Here is a 23990-nt window from a genome sequence, read left to right on the forward strand (position 1 = left end):
AATTTTTTAAAACCACATGACTACAAAGATTTAAAAAAGAAGGTCAGACTTTTTTGGTACACCCAAAATCTAATAACTTGCTGGTTTTCTTCAAATTGTTATAGTTTCTAACAAATATTACCTTCATTGGAATCATTCTAAGTATTTGAATATTAATTCAGATAGGATTGACTTTCCAGACATGTTCATTTGCTTTCAATTTTCCTTATCATGAAATTGAGTTGGTATTATTTTTGTCATATTTTAACATTATTGTTTGAAGTGTGTGATGACAACTGTTGGTGGCTGTATCTCTTTGACATTTGGATTCACAGGAATCCTAGTGCTTTCTAATTAAAAGATACGGTGCTTTTGTACATCTTTTTTGAAAGATGTAACATATTTTGCCAAAATTATATTCCCTTAAAGAAAATATGTATCACAAATATCCCATTTGTATGAGCAGGTCACAGTAAAGAAGCCAGCAGAAGATTTGCCACTCTGGTATTACAGGGAAGGATTTCATTAGGGATAAGAGAAGAAGCATGTTCAGAGGCAGGTGGAAGAGTTCTGAGTAAAGAGAAAAAAGAAACAGATTTGCTATGGCCACGGCTGGGTAATAGAGAAGGAAGAATATCAGAAGAGAAAAATGGGGATAACTTGAGTAGGAGTAACTTTGCACTCATAAAGATGGAGAAGGGGACTGTATAGTTAGCATAGCACAGGAGATGGAGAGGTTTGGAGAGGTACAGAAATCTAGGTGGAGACTTTAAAATGTACAAGTGTTTTTACTGCCCAGAATCCATGATGATATCCTTACAGGAACCACAGGCAAGAGGCAAGGGAAATAACCGTTATTCTGGACAAGACCAACTTCACAAATATTTCTTGAAAGATGGAGGGTTTGTTTGATTGTTTGTTTGTTTTCTTATTTGACAGATATCTAGTTTATTATAACAGTTTTGACAGCTCAACTGAACATTAGGATCGCACAAGCAGAAGTCTTTGGCTTGAGTTGTTTAGATGAATAAAATTACACCTTCAGAAGACAATCTATACCAGCTGCTCATTTCTAAGTTTCCACCATTCAAGACAGTTTGGAGAAGGGACAATCACTTTAAAAAGAAATTTCTGAAGGAAACAAATGTATAGGCCAATATAGGAAAGAACAGGATGCTCACATGTATAAAAAGCAGCCTAAAATTTTTAACTATGGTTAATTTTTTAATTTCTTATTATCTTTTTCATTAGCATATTATTTATGTTAAAAGTTACAATTATATTTTAGTATCACATTTTTATTTATTTTTGAATTTCATGCATGTATACCATATGTTATAATTATAAATGTAATGTTACCATTATAAATGTTGCTATAATATTCCTCAGATCTTTATTTCAACTTTATTTACTGTATTTTAATATCATGAACTCTTTAAAATTTAATATGAACATTGGTTTTATAACTTATCCACTAAGTCTTGTTCTGTTAGGTGGAGACCTGTACCAGGAGAATCTTATTTTTTGTATATGGAAACCCTTGTTAAGGGAGACATGGGAGGAGTACATCGATCCTTGCTGTGCCAAGGCCCCGTGGAAATCACGAGCTACAACAAAAGGAAGAAAAGATATCTATCCTTATTCAATGATGTTCTGGTTGTGTCTAGTAACCTGTGAGTATATGCAGCATGCATTCCTCACTATGAGAGGCTACACGTTAATTGGGCTTTTTGTACAAAAATAACCTATGTGCTTTTACTTCTTTTTTTAAAAAAAAGATTATAATTATAATTACTTCATGATCGCAACTTCTCTTTCCTCTGCCATGGTTTAGGCTTGGTGAACACTCCCCTATACGTTTCTCAATTTGTTTTGACAAAAGTTTTAGACACAATTTAAAAAATGAATTATTTAAGGTGCTCCCCTACTACCAATGTTGTAAATTTGCCTGTGAAACCTGACCAGTCACTGTAAGCTCCCAGCATAGAAAATGGTAGTTAGTATCTGACTGGTGCAGGCTCAAAATAGGTGAATGGCCTGGCTGTCTTTCAATCTGTCCATCCTTCTTATCACTTCTGCCCAACTCCCCTTCAGTCTACAGATGGAAATACATTTAGAAAAAAAAGATAGTAATCAACTCATTTGAATTAAAAACTGATATATACTGATAGTGTATCTTTTAAGTGTAGTCAATGTAAGTAAGTGAAATTCACTTTGATTTTTGAGAGTAAAGGAAACTAGAATGACTGTTTTTCTTGAGAGGCCATCTAGTTTTCCACTTTTGCTGTATGGTAATAATAGGTAAAACTATTTTGAGAGTGTCATTCATATTATGGAAAGAACATTAGTAGTTCCATAGGAGATAATTCTCATTATTACCGTTTTCAAAGAAGATGATCTCTTTTTATACCTATTAAAATTAAAGGTTTTAGGTTTAGGCATTTCTTCTAAAATATGGTTCATATATACATATATGTATATTATATGTACAATTGATGTCTTGTGGTGGAAAAATGTAAGTACAGATGTTTCATATGATTAATATGTGTGTTTGTATGTTTGTGAGTGTGTATGTGTATCCTTTTAGTAAACTTTACTATGCTTTAGTAAATATGCTTTAATTTTGACCATTCCATGTTATATTACATAGTGTGGAAAATCATTCTCTGTAGTATCATGTTTCAAAAACATCACTCATTTGCAGTTTAGGTGGGCTTATAGATACGATTTTTGAATCAGGGTTTATTTTTGTGTCATATTGTCTCCTGAATCTGAGAGACGCAGAGTCAGTATTTATAGTTTTGGACAAACATACTAGCTTAAGTGTCCAATGCTGAGTTACATATCCAATTTAACACACACGCACACAGACACACACACACACACACACACACACACACATACACACAAACACACAGAGGTAATATGCAGTCTATTATAAAAAAATAGAACAGTCACAAATGTGGAAAGGATTCTGTCAATAGATTAAAGAGAAAAAAGAGAGCAACAAAAAAATAAATGAAAGCACTTTATGTATGTGAACTTCTCAAAAGACAAACTCCATATAAAAGATATGATGAAAACAGGAAAGATATGATTACAAGATTATTATTTCTTACAAACATGTTTGATAAGATCAGAATGCTTGATAGGAAGACACAATTCTAATAATTTGTTTAAAATATTGGGATAATAATCTTTTGTATACTTGTATGGGATGTGCATCATATGTTTACTAAAGAAGCCATTGTAGTGAGCTGATGTGACTTCCTAATATACAGAGAAGGACAATGGAAAACAAATTTTATTCAGTCAGACAATATTTCTACATTATTTATTTTGGAAAAATGATTAAATTAATTAAAATACAAAATTTTAACTAACATTTTTTGGTATGTATGTTAAGGAAATAAAGCAAAATGGTTACTAATTAACAAAAATGAGGGATGAAATATTGAAACACATGGCTTTCTAAAATTGACATATACATTAATACACACACACACACACACACACATATATATATGTTCACAGTATAGCCATTCATATTCTCCAATCATAAAACAATCAGGCTATGTCAAGTTGCGTGCATTGGGAATCTTGTATCCAGTGACTTCTTTCAACACATGATTTGGTGAATGCCATCTACCATGGTTTGAACTGTGCCTGAGTGATAAAATGAAGGAGTCTTGTTCTGCTCTGGGGCAGGAAGAACTGGGAATTTCTACAAGCGATTACAACTACAATGCAAATCAAACTAACAGATACACTTGATTCTCTTTCTAGGAAAAGGAAGTTTAAGATCAAATGCATCATACCACTGAATAACCTGTGGGCCGTGGATGATGTGATCCTTTACAGGGGAAACAAAAACTGTAGTTCCAAGACCCTTTTTCTCCTATGGCCTACTGAAAATTTTTTTGCCACTTTTCGGTAAGACCTACAGTTTGGACCTGTATTCACAAGAGGATACCTATATAAATTGAGGGCCAATCAATGCTTCATGATTCACAGTTTAAACAAATTAAGCAGAATGTATGAAAAATAAGAATCCATTTTAGTCTGATTGTATACAGATTGACAGCTCAAATTTCCCCCTTATATGATGATTCTAGTGTGTTCCCCAATTGAGTAACATCACCTTCAGCGTTCACATGCAGAGATTCCTGATCACAGCATCAGAACCAATCCCTACATATCACCAAGTACCTATAAGTTTTCCTGCTATATCACTTTTTATTTTACTGACATTAGATAAGTTTTATACACACAATATATATATATAATATACTATATATTATATAATGTATATTATATACAGTTATACACACATACACGTGTGTGTGTGTGTGTATGTGTGTGTAGGTTGAGGGGCACAAGCATAATCCACCCTTCTGATAAAAATGTTTGCACCTGGAGAATAGAGTAGGTGAGCAGTTAATGGCAGAAACATGGTGCCAGTCTTTGGGTAAGAATCAGTCCATAGTTCCATAGGAAGTCAGCTTGAGTTATAGATGTTAGAACCATGGCAAAAGGGAGAAGAAAGTTCTGTGAATGAAAGATTTTGCAGCATGGATAATTATTTTCAGGATGAGGAAACAATATACACATAATTTACAGATGGAAAAACTATACCTGACATAGGGTTGTGAACATGGGGAAGAGTAATAGTGCATTGGGTAAGGGTTGCTGTTTGGATAAGAAAAACATTGAACAACAAGATAATGTTGATGACTATAAGACACTGTGATTGTGTCAAATATCAATGAGTTCTAACTGATTCCACATAGAATTTGCAGTTATAAAATGTTAGCATTGTGAGTTCATCTTTAATCCATCTTAATTGAGAGTATTACAAGCTAAACTGGAATATTGGTGGGCTTATTAATTTGTACTAGAATAGTTAATGTGATGCCTCACACAGATGAAGCTCTAGTTTCTAGGATCTCCAGTCTTGTATGCCTATTCTGTAATTCACATGAAGAAATAAACAATATTTATTTTCTTAACAGATGTTCTCCCAGGGTTAAGTGTGTTCTAACCAAAGGTCATATAACTACCCTGTGTGTTAGTGTGAATAATGGTACCTTTCTATGTGAACATGACCTCTCCTGATAATAGGACACTGTTTGGTTTTTGTTTGTTTGTTTGTTTGTTTTTTGTTTTGGTGGTATACAAGTTTGGTTTTTTTATTTGAAAATATTTTTATTGGATACTTTATTTACATTTCAGATGTTATTCCATTTTCCCATTTCCCCCCACCCAGAAAACCCTGTCTCATCCTATCTCCTCCTGCTTATGTGAGGATGTGCTGCAACCCATCCTCCCACTCCCACCTCCCTGCCCTCCAATTCCCACACACTGGGGCATCCAGCATTCATGGGACCAAGGACCTCCTCTCCTACCTATGCCCAACAACTATATATCTATATCTATATCTATATCTATATCTATATCTATATCTATATCTATATCTATATCTATATCTATATCTATGAAATTGGAGCTAGGAGTAATTGCTGGCCCAGCCATAGTCACACAGCTCTTGGGACATAGTCAAGTCTTGACATTCCCAACTAGCTTCCACACTATATTCAACTTCCTGTCATACAAGTGTTCCATGAAACATGTCATTCAGAAGGGCAGTCATGTGGGGAATACCATCTACCCCTGCACCCTCATGGTGGCCATTCTTTTATAATAATTTTTATAATTTTTATGTGGAATAATCATATCATTCTCAAGTCTCTAATCCTGTTTTTCACTTTTAACATTACAGTTCAAAAGAACAGAAAGATCAGTGGTACTATTTTCTCAAAAGGTAATTTACTTGTGATTATTCTTTAACTCTGTAACTGATATGGGAATTGCAGTTTATGTTTTATTTCTTTCTTAAAAGTATATTTGGTAAATTGTTTCTAGGTATGTTGTTCATTAGATGATCACTGGATACTGCTTTAGATTCTCCTGTCTATCGCATATTTCATTTCATTTTGAGGAAGTTCTGCATTCATTGTCTCCTCTTTATATTGGAGTAAACAGTACTCTTCAGTCTTACTTTAAATTCAACTCCATAGATGTTACTCTACCGTGTGCATCCAAACCATGTACTACTTCCTCCTGTGAGGTCAAGCAGATTTTTTCCTTTTGCTTGTGTATTAGTCACTGAACTTTCTCTAGAGCCATGGAACTTATGGACTGTCTCAATATATTAAGAGAATATACTGTAATGACTTACATTCTGTAGTCCAACTAACCCAACATTGAGGAGCTGTGAATGGGAAATCAAAAAATCTAGTAGTTGTTCAGTCCATGAGGCTAGTTTGTTTCACCTGATCTTCTGTATAAACTGGAATCCTGAAGAAGTAGATATCAACAGATGTACTGGCAGTTACTGCAAGCAGGCAAAGAAGAGTGAGTCTGCCTTCAGTCAATGTCCTTATGTAGACCTCCATCAGAAGGTGTGGCTCAGATGTGTGTACCACCATGCCTAGATTGGGACCTTGCTTTGTCCCAGGCAGACCTTGCCCTCAAAGATCCTCTTCCATCAGTCTCTAGGGATTAATGGTGAGTGTGCCAATTCTACCTTGCCTGGGCCTATGCATTTCATGGCATCCATGCCTTAAGATCTCCATGTCAAGGTCCAAGTCAAAAGCCATGCCTTCCAGCCTCAAGATCTGGAACACAGGTGTGCCCTCTATTTCTGGATTGTAGTTCATTCCAGATGTAGTCAGGTTGACACCATTGCAAACAAAATTCTCTGAGCTTCCTAGACCAATGTATTATTTATTATCTGACCATGGCTTTGGTTCTGAAATATTTTTAAATATTCCCTAATCCAATAATGAATATTGCTAAATTGATTGTCTGTGTTTAACACTTAGATGGTACTTATAAAATATTAACAGAAATTAGCTTAAAAGAAGCAACTAACAAATTAATTTTACTATGCTTTGTGTTTTTATTGCACTTGAGCAGGTCCATTAATAAAGCCAAGAAGGGGATCAAGAAACCATTCTCACTGCAGATACTCACGGAGAACATCCCAACCTGTGACAGTGTATGTGAACACAAAGTCAAAACAGATATTTCAAGCAGAGAGACAGGCAGTTTGTAGAATAATGAAAGATGGAAACAGAAGAAGAGGGTGGAGGGGAGAGATAGTAAGAATTTATGTATATGGAAAAGCTGTAAGTGTATGGCATGCACACTTGTGTCTTTTATATGTGATATATAGAAAGAAATATGAAGCAAGATTGATCCACATGCTAAAGCAAGGACAAAGAGGAAATTTTTTTGACTGAAAATTAAGTCAGGTGGTTATAACAGCATACATTTCCAATCCAAATATTATTATTAGAATTAAGCTGCTTTATCCTCTGAGTTTTTATTTCTTTTTTTTTAAATTATGAAAAAAATTATTTTTATATTCAACGTCTACCTATTCTTTTTTTGGATATTTTATTTACACTTCAGATGCCATCCCCTTTCCCCATCCCCCCCCACTTAGAAAACCCCTATCCCATGCCCTCTTTCCCTTTTTGCATTCATACACTTTTTAAAAATGTTAATCAAAGGCTTTATAAGTTTGATAATGCTCAATCAGAAGTGTAACCCAATACCCAACCTAGATATATCCACTGTCTTTGACTGGTGGAGACACGCGAACATCTGCCTCCCTGTCTCCCTCCTCTTTCTCTCATCACCTAGCTTCTCCTCTCCTTCTTCTCCTCTCCTTGTTCCTTCTCTTCCTCTCAGTACTCCTCCCACCTTAGCTCCTCCTACATATCACCCTTCCTGTTAAAGTAAAACTTTTCTCTCAGAATACAATTAGAGCATACTTATTCCTAATTGTACCAGTGAGGTACAAGATAGTCCTAATACCCAGTCCATCATTTTGTTGACTAACCAGAACCTCTGTCATCTATCCTAACTAAAACACTTACTTTTGAACCTGGCTTTTTTCTTTGGCTTTAGAATGAATGTCAGCTGAAAACCATCTACTCAGATCTTTTCTCTCAAAGTAAATAGCCAGGATTGGCTATGAGACTATAGGTCTTCAACCCCGTCAGAAATCCAGAATTACTGAGTTAACTGAAGTTATGGGAAGCATTAAACATAGCTTCTAAAACTTAGCCAATTTATAGAGACTGCTGAACACCTGGAAAGCCCCTATACTACCGAACGTTGGAGCATCAAGTCTTCAGCCTTCTGGCCAAGAATCATCTGACAGACCTTAGAGATGCAGAATTATTAAGGGCTGATTTCTCTGTCTAGGCAGATATAATCAGTCGACTATTCTGCAAGTGTGTCTTTTTCTGGACAGTAATTTGTCTGTAGATGGAAAGAGGCAATTCTTGCCTAGTGGCTGTCACTGCACAACTGGAGTATCTCCAAGGATGCTCAATTTCTTCTTAGAATCCACGACAGGAAGCTGTCAGGAGCAGACAGGTCTCTAATCAAAATGAACATTAATACAGAAATGTTTGTAACATCAATTCTGTGGACTTCTGACGCTTTGAAAACCAACTATCCATGTAAGGTAACCTGGACTGTTGTCTGTTAACTAAACTCAGCTATTTCTAAATAAAACACAGAAAACACCCAAACAATAAACTCCAAGACACGAATTTGCTATAGTCCCTTAACTCACAGGCTAACCATCTCAAATCTGTTTAAAAAAAAGTTAAAGAAAGACTGGGTCTAAGCCTTGTATTCCTAAATGTGTTATACAGGCTCAATGTCCATGAGAGTATCAATATTCATCTCACTTTTATATCAATAAGAAGCTCATACCAATGAAAACCTTAAAATTTGAAATCAAAATAAATTGGTACCATTTAAGAAATTATATCTTCATCTTGATAATAATTGTACAGATTTCTACCAATAGGTTATGGCTATGCAATAAATCCTAGCTAATTCTCTCTATTCCCACAAACCACTACTTTTCCCTAAAAAGACAGCCCAACATTTACCACCTTAGTCCCCAAGCCCAGGGAATAGGGGCGCTGACTCTTCATTAACTTCTTCAAGCTGATTATGGGTGTTGAGATATTAGAAGAGGAGTGGGAGGAAGAGTAAATTGATAAGCCTCTGATGCTGTGTCTTCACTGAATCCAGATGGAATTCCAGGACCTCAGAGGTTTGAGCAGGTCTGCCCAGCTTGCTTGATGAGAAGATACACCAAGGCTGTGTATTCTGCAATATACAATTCTCAAAACAAATTTTAGTATCAAGATAATTTTTTTTTAAGAGGGCTGACATTTTATTAAAGATGTTGGTTTTAACGGCTTTTCTTTTCCCCCTCTTTTATTGGATATAATATTTACATTTAAAACTTTATCCCCTTACCCCATTCCCCCCACCACCCAGGAACCCCTTATCCCATCCCCCCTCCTCCTGCTTCTATGAGGGTGTGCACCCACCTACCCCCACTCCCCCTCCCCATCTTCAGATTCCCCCCACACACACTCAAGAGTTCAGCCTTCATGGGACCAAAGATCTCCTCTCCTACCTATGCCCAACAAGGCCATCCTCCCCTACATATACATCTGGAGTCATGTGTCCCTCCATATGTGCTCCTAGGCTGGTGGTTTGTGGGGAGCTGACAGAAGGCTGCTATCATGCTTGCAGTCATCTTGAGCCATATACCCTGATAAGAGACTTGATTACATTAGCCTGCAACAGCTGAGCACACTCTGATAACATCTTGTTTTAGATACCCAGGATTTTCCCTTGGGTGTGTGAGACTTAAAGGTGTGTGACTTAAGTTTTGATATGATGTGTCCTCATTTTCATTTAAATCTAAGAAGTCTTTAATTTCTTTCTTTATTCTTCCTTGACCAAGTTATCATTGAGTAGAACATTGTTCAGTTTCCACGTGGGCTTTCTGTTGTTTTTGTCCATGTCAAAGACAAGTCTTAGTCCATGGTGGTCTGATAGGGTACAAGGGATTATTTCAATCTTTTTGTATCTGTTGAGGCCTGTTTTGTGACCAATTATATGGTCTATTTTGGAGAAGGTACCATGAGGTGCTGTAAAGAAGGTATATTCTTTTGTTTTAGGATGAAAGGTTTTAGGATGTCAGTTAATGTTGGGAGCCACACTAGCCCCATGTTCAGGTGGCCAAAATGTCGAGGCCCAAGCAAAATGTTGAGGCTCGGGCTGCCCCGAGTTTGGCGGCCACTGTATCCCAGTCCAAGCTGCCACTCTGGTCCACGGGTCAGGGTTCAGCAAGAGAGAAAGTGAGGATGGACTCGAAGAATGGAGGGAGACCAGACAGAGGGTGATTCAATCCCATTTACTCTTCAGTCTCTCTTCTCTTCAAGTCCCAAATCCTAAGATCCTAGTCCCTAGTGCCTCCAAGTTCCAAGTTACTTCTTCCAAGTTCTCTTCCAAGTGCCTGCTACCTAATGCCTGATTCCTACTCCAAGTTGTACTCCAAGTTGTACTCTCTGAAGTATCTCCTAAAAGTGTCTGATTCTCTACCATTTGCCTCTGCCTTTTATATGTCTCACTTCTAAGCCATGCCTTTTGGTCACACCTTTAATCATGCCCTTAGGTCTTGTCTCTAAATCTGATCTCTACACGTCTAAGTCAAACTCTTAAGTTACACACATTTAATCTCACACACCTTTAATCTCACACACCCAAGGTATCTAAACCAAGATTATCAGAGTGTGCTCAGCTGTTGTAGGCTATTGTAATCCAAGTCTCATGTCAGGGTATATGGCTCAAGATGGCTGCAAAGCTGATAGCCGCTTTCTGCTAAAAGTTGGCTCCCAACAAGTTAAGGCCAATTGGTTCATAACTTCTGTTAGTTTCATTGTGTCTCGGTTTAGTTTCTGTTTTCATGATCTGTCCATAGCTGAGAGTGGGGTGTTGAAATCTCCCACTATTATTGTGTAGGGTGCAATGTATGCTTTAAGCTTTAGTAAAGTTTCTTTTATGTATGTGGGTGCCCTTCATTTGGGTCATAGATGTTCAGAATTGCGAGTTCCTCTTGGTACATTTTTCCTTTGATGAATATGAAGTGTCCTTCTTTATCTTTTTTAGTTACTTTTGGTTGAAAAACGATTTTATTTGATATTAGAATCGCTACTCCTGCTTGTTTCTTGGGACCATTTGCTTGGAAGATTGTTTTCCAACATTTTACTCTGAGGTAGTGTCTGTCTTTTTCAGAAAGGTGCGTTTCCTGTATGTAGCAAAATGTTGGGTCCTGTATCCAGTCTGATAGTCTATGTCTTTTTATTGTAGAATTGAGTCCATTGATATTAAGAGGTATTAAGGAAAAATGAATGTTGTTTCCTGTTATTTTTGTTATTGGCAGTGTAGATGTTTGTATAGCTACCTTCTTTTAGGGTTGTTGGAAGATTACTTTCTTGCTTTTTCTAGGTTGTAGTTTCCCTCCTTGTGTTGGAGTTTTCCACCAATTATCCTTTGAAGTGCTGGATTTGTGGTAAGATATTGTGTAAATTTGGATTTGTCATGGAATATTTTGGTTTCTCCATCAATATTGATTGAGAGTTTTGCTGGGTAAAGTAGTCTGGGCTGGCATTTGTGTTCTCTTAGGGCCTGTATGATATCAGTCCAAGATCTTCTGGCTTTTATGGTCTCTGGTGAGAAGTCTGGTGTAATTCTTATAGGTCTGCCTTTATATGTTACTTTGCCTTTTTCCCTTACTGCTTTTAGTATTTTTTCTTTGTTTTGTACATTTGATGTTTTGATTATTATGTGGCGGGAAGTATTTCTTTTCTGGTCTAAACTATTTGGTGTTCTATAGGCTTCTTGTATATTTATGGACATCTCTTTCTTTAGGTTAGGGAAGTTTTCCTCTATAATTTTGTTGAGGATATTTACTGGTCCTTTAAGATGGGAGTCTTCACCCTCACCTATACCTATTATCCTTAGGTTTGGCCTTCTCATTGTGTCTTGGATTGCTTGTATATTTTGGGTTAGTAGCTTTTTGTATTTTGCATTTTCTTTGACAGTTGTGTCAATGTTTTCCATGGTATCTTCTGCACATGAGATTCTCTCTTGTATCTCTTGTATTCTGTTGGTGATACTTGTGTCTATGACTCCTGATCTTTTTTAAGGTTTTCTGTCTCCAGGGTGTTCTCCCTTTGAGATTTCTTTATTGTTTCTACTTCAATTTTTAGATCCTGGACGGTTTTATTTAATTCCTTCTCCTGTTTGGTTGTGTTTTCTTGCAATTCCTTAAGGGATTTTTGTGTTTCCTCTTTAAGGGTTTCTATCTGTCTACCAGTGTTCTCCTTAAGTTCTTTGAGAGTGTTATTTATGTCTTTCTTAAAGTCCTCTATCATCATCATGAGAAGTGATTTTAATTCTGAATCTTGCTTTTCTGGTATGATGGGGTGTTCAGGGCTTGCTGTGATGGGGGAACTGGGTTCTGATGATGCCATGTAACTTTGGATTCTGTTGCTTATGTTCTTGCGCTTGCCTTTCACCATCTGGTTAACTCTAGTGCTGCCTGTACTTGCTGTCTCTGACTGAAGCCTGCCTTTCCAGTTATCTTGCTTGTGTCTGATCTCCTTGGGGTCCAGATGTCTCTGTGATTTTCTCCAGCTGCACTGAGTACAATGGTACCTCTAGGATGCCTCAGGATATGGTGCCTCCAAGGTAGCAGACCAGCTAAGTGTCTGCTGTTCTGGGTGCAGTGTCTCCTCTAGGATGTCTCAGGATAAGGTGCCCACTGTTCTGAGTGCAGTGGCTCCTCTAGGATATCTCAGGATATGTTGTCTAACGCTCTGAGTTCAGTTGTTCCTATGTGGCTCTGGGTTGAGTGAACCTTCCAGAATGTCTCGGGCAGAATCTGGGGTCCACACAAGAGCAGACTGGGCAGAGGTCTGCTCCAGGCCTCAGATCTCTCACATCCGGGAGAGGGGTGGAAGGCTGAGTTTTTATTTCTTATATATTAACTTACGTGTTGTTCAAGTGTTATTTATTTTAAAATATTTCTGTTTAATCAAAAATAATTATATAAGATAATCAAACTATTTTAAGAAAGCAAAATATTATCAAGAATTAATTTCCTCCCCATATCCACATGGATCCTAACTTTTTATCTCCTTTCCTCTGTCCTCTGCTCTTTCAGGATGTCTCTTACTGTGCATCCTGACACCTGCTTTGGAAGGCCCAGGACATAACCATGGCTCTTCCTATTTATTTGAAAGTTCTAGTCGTAGGGATGCCTTTTCCTTAACTTTTATTTAGAAATATTTTTATTGACTTACCATTGTTGTGTGTGTGTGTGTGTGTGTGTGTGTGTGTGTGTGTGTGTGTTTGTGCGTGTGTGTGTGTGTAGTCATTTGTGGGTACAGAGCTTAGAATATATCTCGTGACCTCACACATACTACATAGTAGTTTTATCATTGTGTTACACACATAGCTTTCAAATAATTGCCTGTTTTTCTAATACTTAGAGTATTGTTTCATTTTCAATATTGGCTTTAGTGCAGATCAGAAATTTACCTGTTATGCAGCATGCAGAGCACTGAAGACCATTCCTACTGTAAAGCAGAATAGAATGTAGCTCAGAGAATCACCATCTCTCTGACTTTGTAAATGCTAATGGATATAAATTGAACCTAGAGTTAATATTCGAACATGTCACTTTCGAAATTGCACTAAACTTACCAAGATGTGTATAATGATCACCACACAATTTGATTTTCATACTTTCTTTTTTTGTCTTTATTTATATTTTAAACTCCAGATTTTATTTCTGCTCATCCACCCTCCAACTGTTTCACATCCCATACCTCCTCCCCCTCCCCTGTCTCCATGAAAATGTTTCTACCACTCAAACTCACACCCAGCCAGATCTCTAAATTCCCTGGGGTCTCCAATCTCTTGAGGGTTAGGTACAACTTCTTTGACTGAACACATTCCCAGCATTCCTCTGCTGAATATGTGTTGTGGAGCTCATATCAGCTAGTGTGTGCTTCATGGTTGGTGGTCCATTGTGAGATCTCAGGGGTTGAGATTAATTGAGACTGTTGATCCTCCTACAGGGACACCCTCCTCCTCAGCTTCTTCCAGCCTTCCCCTAATTCAACCACAGGGGTCAGCAGCTTCTGTCCATTGGTTGGGTGTAAATATCTGCATTTGACTCTTGTCTGCTGCTCGTTTGGTCATCCAGAGTGTGGTCATGCCAGGTCCTTTTTTTGTGAGTGTTCCATAGCCTCAGTAATAGTGTCAGGCTTTGGGACCTCCCTTTGAGCTGGGTCCTACTTTGGGCCTGTTGCTGGGCCTTCTTTTCCTTAGGCACCTTCCCACTTCCATCACTGCAATTTTTTCAGACAGGAACAAATATGTGTCAGAGTTTTGATTGTGGGATGAAAACCCCTTCCCTCTCTTGATACCCTGTCTTCCTGCTGGAGGTGGGCTCTCTAACTTCCCTCTCCCTACTGTTGGTCATTTCATCTAAGGTCCCTCCCTTAGAGTCCTGAGAGTCTCTCACCTTCCAGGTCTCTGGTGCATTTTGGAGGATTCCCAGTACTTCCTACCTCCTTAGGCTGACGGTTTCCATTCTTTCTGTTGGCCCTCAGGGCATCAGTCCTTTTCCCTTGCCCAGTACCAGATCAGGTCTTTTCTCTCCCTGATAGGCTCCCCAACCCTCGTGCACTTTCTTTCCCAGGTCCCTCTCTCCTTCTGCATCTGTGATTGATTTATTTTCCAAGTGAGGACTGAGGAATCCTCTCTTGGGCCCTTCTGCTTGTTGACAGTTTTCAGGTCTGTGGACTGTATCTTGGGTATTTGGTACATTCTTTCTATCTTTCTGTCTATCATTCTCTCTCTCTCTCTCTCTCTCTCTCTCTCTCTCTCTCTCTCTCTCTCTTTCTCTTTCTCTCTTATTCTTTCTTTCTTTCTTTCTCTGGCTAATATCCACTTATTAGTGAGAACATACCATGCATGGCCTTTTGGGTCTGAGTTACCTCACCCAGGATGATATTTTCTAGTTCCATCCATTTGAATGCAAAACTAAGGATGTCCTCCTTCTTAATAGTTGAGTGATTTCCACTGTGGAAATGAAGCACAATTTCTGGATCTTTTCTTTTCTCATGGGACAGTGGAACACTGACCCCTGTGGCATGGTAGGGCATCTTTTGGGCATCTTTCTAGGTTATACAAACAGTACATAAAGAGAAAAGTGTAGTATAAAAGTAACTTCTAACCAGTGACATAAATTAGGAGAACACTCACTAGCTTAGCTGAACTAGATGTGTCCTCAGGAGATAGAAGAGAAGAGCTTATAGTCCTGTAGGGAAGTGTTCTCTTGCCTCTGCTGCTTGATTTCAGCTGTGGAAAATGCTCAGTATTGTACATGAGCAATGTCTTTGATGTCTTTCAGCACCTTTGTGACTTAGATCCAATTCCTTAAAGGAAACATTTTTACTGATTTTCACCGATGACTCTAGTATTTTCTTATTTTATCCTGCCATAATTATTGAAAATATTTTCTGTATTTCAGAAGATTGCTAAAAGACACTTTTTAGCCTTTCTTCATGTGATACTATGTTTAATTCCCTTTTGTTCTTGAAGAGATGTTTTCAGGACATAAAAACATTCTTCTAATCTAAATAAATATCCTCCATCACTTTTCTCTCTACAGATTCCCTGAGTATTCAGGAATGTTCCCTCATATATTTGTCAGTTTTTGGTGGTTTTCTTTGATATTTTGTTTACAGTTTGGCCTTTTAGGTTTAATAGTTTTTTTAAGGGTCTTAGGTTTATTTTTAAATCAAGCATTGACAAAAGGTACATAAAGGATGTTAGTGCCTGTCCTTCCTTTGTAACTGATTAGCCATTAAGAATAGCACTGAACAAATAAAACACATACTGCAAACCAGTGCATGTGCATGTGCATCTCCTTCTTTGTGCTTCAGTTTGTAACAAGGATCCATGTTAAACAGTGGAATTTGCATCTTTTAATGTCAGATTTCCTTGGTTCGTCAGTCTGGTTAACTTGGCAGATGTTAAACTACACATAATTTATTTCTGAGATTAAAAAAAGTACTTTACACAAAGATCATATGTCAAAAGAAATACTGCATACAGGATTCTTTCAGGAAACTCGTTTTCTTTCCATGTTTCTTTCTGTCTCTGCTTGATTTCCAGACAAGCGCAGGTCTATTTAACATACCATGCTATAAAGAGGTTCTGTCTGTTACTGTCACACAACCAAATGTTGCACAAATTCATACTGAAGAGCATTGCTTTCCAGACAAAGGGTTGTAGAAAGAGCTCCCCTCCATCTCAACAACTGTGCTCACATACAGAATGTCTTCAGACTGTTCAGTTCCATGCTTAGTTATATTAATGGAGTTGGAAGAGACAGGTCTGTAAGATTACAGTGGGAAAGTTCCTCTGACTACAGTATGCTACTTTACCAAAGCATATCTCCCCTCTCTCTCTCTCTCTCTCTCTCTCTCTCTCTCTCTCTCTCTCTCTCTCTCTCTTTCCTCCTCTCTGTCTGTTTTTCCTTCTAACTCTGCTCTCCCTTTGCCTCCTTCTTCCTCCTCCTCTCTGTATGTGGGGAAGCTAGAGGTATGGAGAGGAAAGTATAGCAGAGTTGGTGTGCTACGTAACACGTGATGTTACTCTAAAATTTACTCTGCATGATCACCCATGTATTTCATTACACTTGAGATAATCCTGTATTTTTTTTCTTTGGATGGATTAGGAAAATGTTTTTGCTATTCTTACTTAGGAATTTCTTTTCCTCGAAATTTTATTTCTTTAAATTATTCTAGGAGTGAATGTAAATCCCTCACTCTGTTTATATTTTAAAAATAGATGCAGATGATTGTAGAATCATCTTTATTTGATAATTTCATATAAGTATAGAAATCCCCTGCCTATTCACCTGCACAAATCCTAAGATATCCCCAAACTTCTCCATGAGTTGCGCATGTCTTCTCCTATTCTTGACTTCATATACAAATATGTAAAGTACTGAGTGTTTTGACTTAATATTGTAGAAATAACAATTAACTACACTGTCCTAATGAGTCAATGCCTATGCCATGGCTGGAGGACAGCATCTTTCTACATGCCCTGATGTCTTTAAGTAACCTGTTTTGAAATTCATACCTTAGTGATAGCAAAACCTTACTGTTTCTCATTAAGTTTATTAATATATAATTTCCATATTTACAGGATTTTTATTTCTGAGTGGATAGTTTCTTTTTTATATATTAAACATATTGTTTGTATCATTGAACAATTTCTAATTTTTTACCTCATAGTAGGAACATGTGATCTTTCCTAAGGCTGATTTTCTTTCCTAAGGCTGAGAATTACTTACATAACTGTGAGTCAAGAAATTTTTTAAGATGTAAAAACCTCCCAGCTTTTTTATTTTCATGCTTTAAAATCATTATTTTTAGAACAATTTTGTTTAAAAAGAGTTTGCCTCTGAAATGTTTCTGTTTTATAACAACATTACCCTCAGGAAGAAATGTACACATCTTTGCAAACATTAGTTAGATCTTAATATATTTGAAATGCTCTGAGAACACAATATTTTACAATAATGTGAATTAAAATCCTATGTGAATTATTTCTCTAACTTATGTGTGGTTTTCTATAATAATACTTTGTTGTTTTATAATTATACAGATGTTTTCAGATATTCAACAAAATATCAGAAGCTTTAATTTAATTTATTATGCTCAGTCTCTGTGTGTGTGTGTGTGTCTTCATGCGTGAATATGTGGGCTCATGTATGTGGGATTCGAATGTGTTCTCCTAAAATATATGATTTCTGAGTCATAAGCTGTAGTTTCACCTTTAGATGACTATGTCTACATTCTGAGCAGATGCACACATTGGTTCCTTCCTATTTACACTACAATGACAAGAACAGAGCTGTTCTCACACATTCTAAGATGTTTTTGCATAACTGTTAGCCTATAGATAGCAAGATGCAAAATCAGTTAGTGTGAGATGTCCTTGTTCATAAAATTCAGTAAATGGCATATTATGACAGGGTCTTGGAGGAATATTCAGCAAAACACACACACACACACACACAGACCCACACACACACACACACACACACACACACACACACACACACACACACACACACACAAATTATTTTCAGGGTAATAGGTTATGCCCAGCAGTTAGAAGACAATAAATAAAAACTCTGTGAAAGAGATGGCTTATGAAGTGGTTTCCTTTGGCCTTGGGTCAAGGTTGTTTATGCATGGGGGGACACTGTGTTATGTTTTTTACTTAAGAGATTGTTTCTGAGACATGCTGCTTATTGCAGATAGCTGATACTGTAGAAACTATCTTCATAAAGATATACCTATCTACTCACTGTCATACACTTTGGTAATGTATTAGAATTCCAGTGTATCAGTGGTATCTTCTCAGATTCATATCATTTGATTTCATGCTATTTTCTTCTTGCTGTCTTCCTAGGTCTCTGGAGCAATTTTTAAATGTGAGAGGCAGTAGAGAGCTAATAATACAAGCACCTTGCTTGTTCTTGGCAATATTAAGTGATGGAGTAATTCTAAAATATTTATTTTGGGTTCCTAGTTCTATCACCATTACTTATTTCAGCGCAGTATATCTGTATATCATCTAACTATATGCAAACCCTGATGTGGAGAAAGTACTCATTTGTTTTTTGTTTGTTTTGGTTTTTGATTTTCTTTTGTTTTTGTCTTTTGTTTGCTTTTTTAAGTGCAGCTGCTATTTATCCTGATTTTCCTAGAACTGAGCTCATGCTGTGTATGAATGAAAGGGTGTAAAATGATGAAGTCTGGATGGAGAGGAAGCAAAGCATTTTGCTCTGTGTTAACCACCCTCCCTGATTTCCACTGCCATAATTCAAGAAAAATCAGGATACTGTGCTCTTGCACACATGGCTACTTAGTAATCCTTTATTAAATACAACATGTTACAAACACAGTTATGTTTGTGTTTCAAGTACCCACATAGTTAATTTTGTGATAAATATGGTAGACTGACAGTCTTCCAGATTTAACTCAAGGGAAGAAAACAAGTTGTTAATTCTGTATTAGAGTTGCAATTACAGACTGTAGATTATAGTAATGATTAGACACTAATTTTGTAATCGTGAGTGGTATTTTATACCACTCTTTTCTGTACTTTTCATAGCCTTTATGTGTATCAGCAACAACCATCGATACAGTGAATGATATAATGAAGAAGTTACTACCAATTATTAGAGTGCCTGTAAGTTATTTTCAAGTTACTTAGAGTTAAAATTAAATTTTGTTTTTGAGATCCATATATGTTCATGTGTGTATGCAAATAAATGATACATATGAAACTTAATCATGATAAATTTTCAATCATATCTTACAAACCTTTGAAACTGATGGCATCTAAGATATTATAATAATCTTTACAGGGACTTTTTTCTTGAATTTCTTGTCTATGTTTCCATGAAAATTAAACTCACAGCCCAAGGATATTGAGCTACACTTTTAATCACTAGACACTAAAGATGCATCCTAACAAAGTGAGATTTATTGGTCATATGCACGCACAATAATTTAAAGATGCCAACCTTAGAGACAACAAGATTTTTCTTTCTTTCATTTTTCTTTCTTTTCTTTCTTCCTTTCTTCTTTCTCTTCATTAAAATATTATTGCACTTCCTTTATGGTATATAAATCCTCTCCTTTGCCATTCCTTCCTGATCTCATTTCTCTGTGTGTGGAGGTATAAGGTATAAGTGTGCATGTTCTAGTGTGGTGTTGTGGTTTTTAAATCTGTAATAAATGATTTTGTCTATGTTATTTAATCTCTGCATACATGAGTGTATATTTGGTCTTTCTATTTTTAAATGTCCATGTGTATCTCTGTCTATTTCCCACTTTCTCTCTCCATCTCCCTCTCCCTTTCCCTCTCCCTTTTCCTCTCCTATCTCTCTCTGTCTCGGTCTCTCTGTGTGTATGTGTGTGTGTTTATTGAATGTGTGTATGTTGCTCTCAATCACTTCTTGTGAGTTTGTATGATGACTCTCTGAGTGTCATTCTGTTTTTCTTTCTCTGACTCACTATTTTCCTCTCCTTGTGTGTTTCAGTGGGTGTAGGTAAGGGTGTCTGCTAGAGTGGACTTTTATCCCTTTGTGTAATACTTAAGAACTCTATGGGACAATATCTTGATTGTTTTAACCATGAATCAACAAGAAAGTACAATTAATGATAACACTAGTTAGAGCATATTATCATTTTAGTCACTCCTGGAGGTTGCTAACCATTTCTTTCTTTTCATTTATTATTTAGTTTTTTGCACTCCATATTTCATTGACTGCCCAGCCCCCATCCACCCTCAGTCTGTTCAACATCCTATACCTCTTCCTGACATACCCCTGTCTCCATGAGGATGTCCCCACCCCTCAACTGCCACCCAACCTGACCTCAAAACACACTATGGCCTCCAGTCTCTTGAGGGTTAAGTGTATCATCACTGATTGAACACAGACCTGGCAGTCCTCTGCTGTACATGTGTTGGGGGCCTCATATTCACTGGTCTATGCTGCATTTCGGTGGTCCAGTGTATGAGAGATCTCAGGGATCCAGATTGAGTGAGACTGCTGGTCCTCCTACAGGGTCATCCTCCTCAGCTTCTTTCAGCCTATCCCTAATTCAACCACAGGGGTCAGCAGCTTCTAACTACTTCAACAGAATGTTCTATTTATATGACTGTTTTGAATGGATCCATTACTTGGTGTGCAATAACTATGTTGTGGAACTTCTTTCCAGTATCTGGCCTATTTTCCAAGTTAAACACACCTTCGTCCTTTCCACAGACTGGCTATCTCTGAATGAAAACCAAAAGTTGTGTGTACTCCTAGGTACCTTCAAAGCTTCTCGGTTTTTGTCTATCTTTCTCATGTTGCTGAAGCAACCATAGCTTTCACATGTTCTTTATCAAGTCATCATCATCACTGGAAGTATATGACTCTGTGGGTACTAGGTTGTGTGCTCAAGCCAAATCAACCTTCAATATTCCACTGACAGACTGGAGAGACCTATGCAAGTAATTTTATAATATTTTCTTTGTTACTGTTGATGGCAGAACGCAATTAGTCTACTGAGCAATAGGCCAAAGTTTCCTCAGAGAGGAAAGGCAGGTACCCAAGGGTGTCCTCTGAAATTAGTCCTGATGACTCAAACCTGTGGTCAGAACACATGCCATTAATGCTGGCATGTGTTCTGACTACAGAATACTGGTTCTAATAATTTCACTGCTAGAGAGCTCGAAATTGTAAGAAAGGAAACTACTAGATTCTGTCAGATTATTTGTGACGGTTGGTTCTTTTTGGCTCCCAGTACATTGAAGAATACCAACTGTGGTTCTGTCCTGGCCAACGAGGAGCTCCAAGATTACTCCAAGGTAAGTAACAGGGAAATCTAAGGAAGGTACCAGCTGAGTTCAGTAATCTAAGCCTGAAGTCTCAGTGTTTTCATTTTTAGTCTTAAATATAAGTACACACTAAAGCAAAATAACTAAACAGTTTTTCATTTATTATATTAATAATTGATAATTTTAATACAATTTTAAATTGATTAATATAAAGCTAGACAAGTAAACTAAATTTCTCATGATGTAAAAATCTTATTGATATCAAGACTATAACAGGCAGGTCTTAATACTGTCAGAGTAGAACACAGCAAAATCTGCCAAACAAAGTGCTCTGGGAGATATAAATAAAGTGATAAATTGAAAATTATCTCCTCGATTTTAGAATTTTCAGCTTATACATTCTTCCTTTATCATAATATCTTTGTAAGTCTCCTAATGCTTAGGGTATACAGTTTACATTGTCCAGAAGAAGAATGAGACACAAAACACAGCAGTGCATGCTAAATCCCATTGGAAGGTTTGCCCACACTCATTATTACTAAATTTAATTCATACTCTATTTTCTTCTTATAGGCCAGGAGTGTCTACATGATATTATACTGACCAACCTTCAAACTAACTTAAGTAGATTGAACTCAAAAATGTTCCCTGCTTTTCCCACCTTGCCTGGGCTGCTTGTGAACGACATATACTTGGATGCACAGGGGCAATTCATCTTAAAGCCTACCTTAACGTACTCATCTTCAAGCCAGCAGCAAAGTGAGTCCTCCACCTTCCTTCAAGTACCAGTTCAGTTCCCTTCTCAATTTGGCACAAAATACCAATGCATGTTGTCATTTTCTTGCTTGAGGAAGGGGCACTGTAGAAAACAAACCACAAACAAAACAATATGGCCCAAGTCTAGCCTGAGATCTCTATATTGTTATATAAAGCTTGATTATAGGAAGAACATTATATTTGTTCTAGATAGATAGTCAACATAAGCTGGTATGCCCAGACACTATATGCACATGAGTGTGTGTGCACACATCTTTTCTCCCATTAGAATATGATTTCCCTTAGTTTCATGATCAAAGCACTTCTTGGCATCCACAATAGTGTTTGGGATGGATCCCCATGTGTTGCAGTCTCTGGATGACTTTTCCTTTAGTCTTAGATACACTTTGTGTCTGTATCTCCTCCCATGATTATTTGGTTCCCCCTTTTAGGAAGGACCAAATTATCCATCCATTCTTTGGTCTTCCTTCTTCTTGAGGTTCATGTTGTCTTTGAATTGTATCTTGGGTATCCACAGCTTTTGGGCTAATATCAACTTATTAGTGAGAGTATATTATGTGTGTTCTTTTGTGACTGGTTTACCTTACTCAGTATGATATCTTCTAGTTCCATTCATTTGCCTAAGAATTTCATGAAGTGATTTTTTAATTACTGTGTAGTACTCCATTGTGTAAATGTAACACATTTTTTGTATCCATTCCTCTGTTGAAGGATATCTGGGTTCTTTCCAGCTTCTGTCTATTATAAATAAGGCTGCTATGAACATAGTGGAACAAGTGTCCTTGTTATATGTTAGAGCATCTTTTGGGTATATTTCCAGGAGTGGTATAGCTGGTTCCTCAGGTAATACACTTTCCAATTTTCTGAGGAACAGCCAGACATATTTCCAGAGTGGTTGTATCAGTTTGCAATCCCACCCTCAGTAGAGGAGTGTTCCCCTTTTTCAACATCCTCCCCAGCATCTTCTGTTGCTTGACATTTTTGATCTTATCCATTCTGACTGATGTGAGGTGGAATCAAATCTCAGGGTTGTTTTGACTTGCAGTTCCCTGATTACTAAGGATGTTCACTATTTCTTTAGGTACTTTTCAGCCACTCAGTATTCCTCAGTTGAGAATTCTTTGTTTAGCTCTGTACCACATTTTTTAATTGGACATTTTAAATAGGGTTATTTAGTTCTCTGGGAGTCCAACTTCTTGAGTTCTTTGTATATATTGGATATTAGCTCTCTGTTGGTTGTAGGGTTGGTAAAAACTTTTCCCATTCTTTTGGTACCCATTTTGTCCTATTTATAGTGTCCTTTGCCTTACAGAAGCTTTGCAATTTTATGAGGTCCATTTGTCAATTCTTGATCTTAGAGCATAAGCCATTGGGGTTCTGTTCTGGAACTTTTCCCCATGCCCATGTGTTTGAGGCTCTTCCCCACTTTCTTATCTATTAGTTTCAGTGTATGTTGTTTTATGTGGAGGTCCTTGACCCACTTGGACTTGAGTTTGTACAAAGAGATAATATTGGATAGATTTGCATTTTTCTACATGCTGTGACAACCAGTTGAACTAGCACTGTTTGTCGAATATGCTGTCTGTATTCCACTGAATGGTCTTAGCTCCTTTGTCAAAGATCAAGTAATCATAGCTGTGTGAGTTCATTTCTGGGTCTTCAAGTTTGTTCCATTGATCTACCTGCCTGTCTCTGTACCAATCACCATGCAGTTTTTATCACTATTGATCTATAATATAGCTTGAGGCCAGGAATGGTGATTCTCCCAGAAGTTCTTCTGTTGTCGAGAATACTTTTCACTAACCTAGGTTTTTTGTTATTCCAGATGAATTTGCAAATTGCTCTTTTAA

The 23990-nt window shown here is 37.2% G+C and overlaps 1 pseudogene; it reads left to right on the plus strand.

Annotated features, from left to right (window-relative positions):
- Positions 1-1533: 1533 nt before the first annotated feature.
- Positions 1534-23990, plus strand: part of LOC143436477 (nucleolar RNA helicase 2-like) — a 48046-nt pseudogene continuing 25589 nt past the window's right edge.

The sequence above is a fragment of the Arvicanthis niloticus genome, chromosome 22 (assembly GCF_011762505.2).
Source record: "Arvicanthis niloticus isolate mArvNil1 chromosome 22, mArvNil1.pat.X, whole genome shotgun sequence".
NCBI classification, from domain to species: domain Eukaryota; kingdom Metazoa; phylum Chordata; class Mammalia; order Rodentia; family Muridae; genus Arvicanthis; species Arvicanthis niloticus.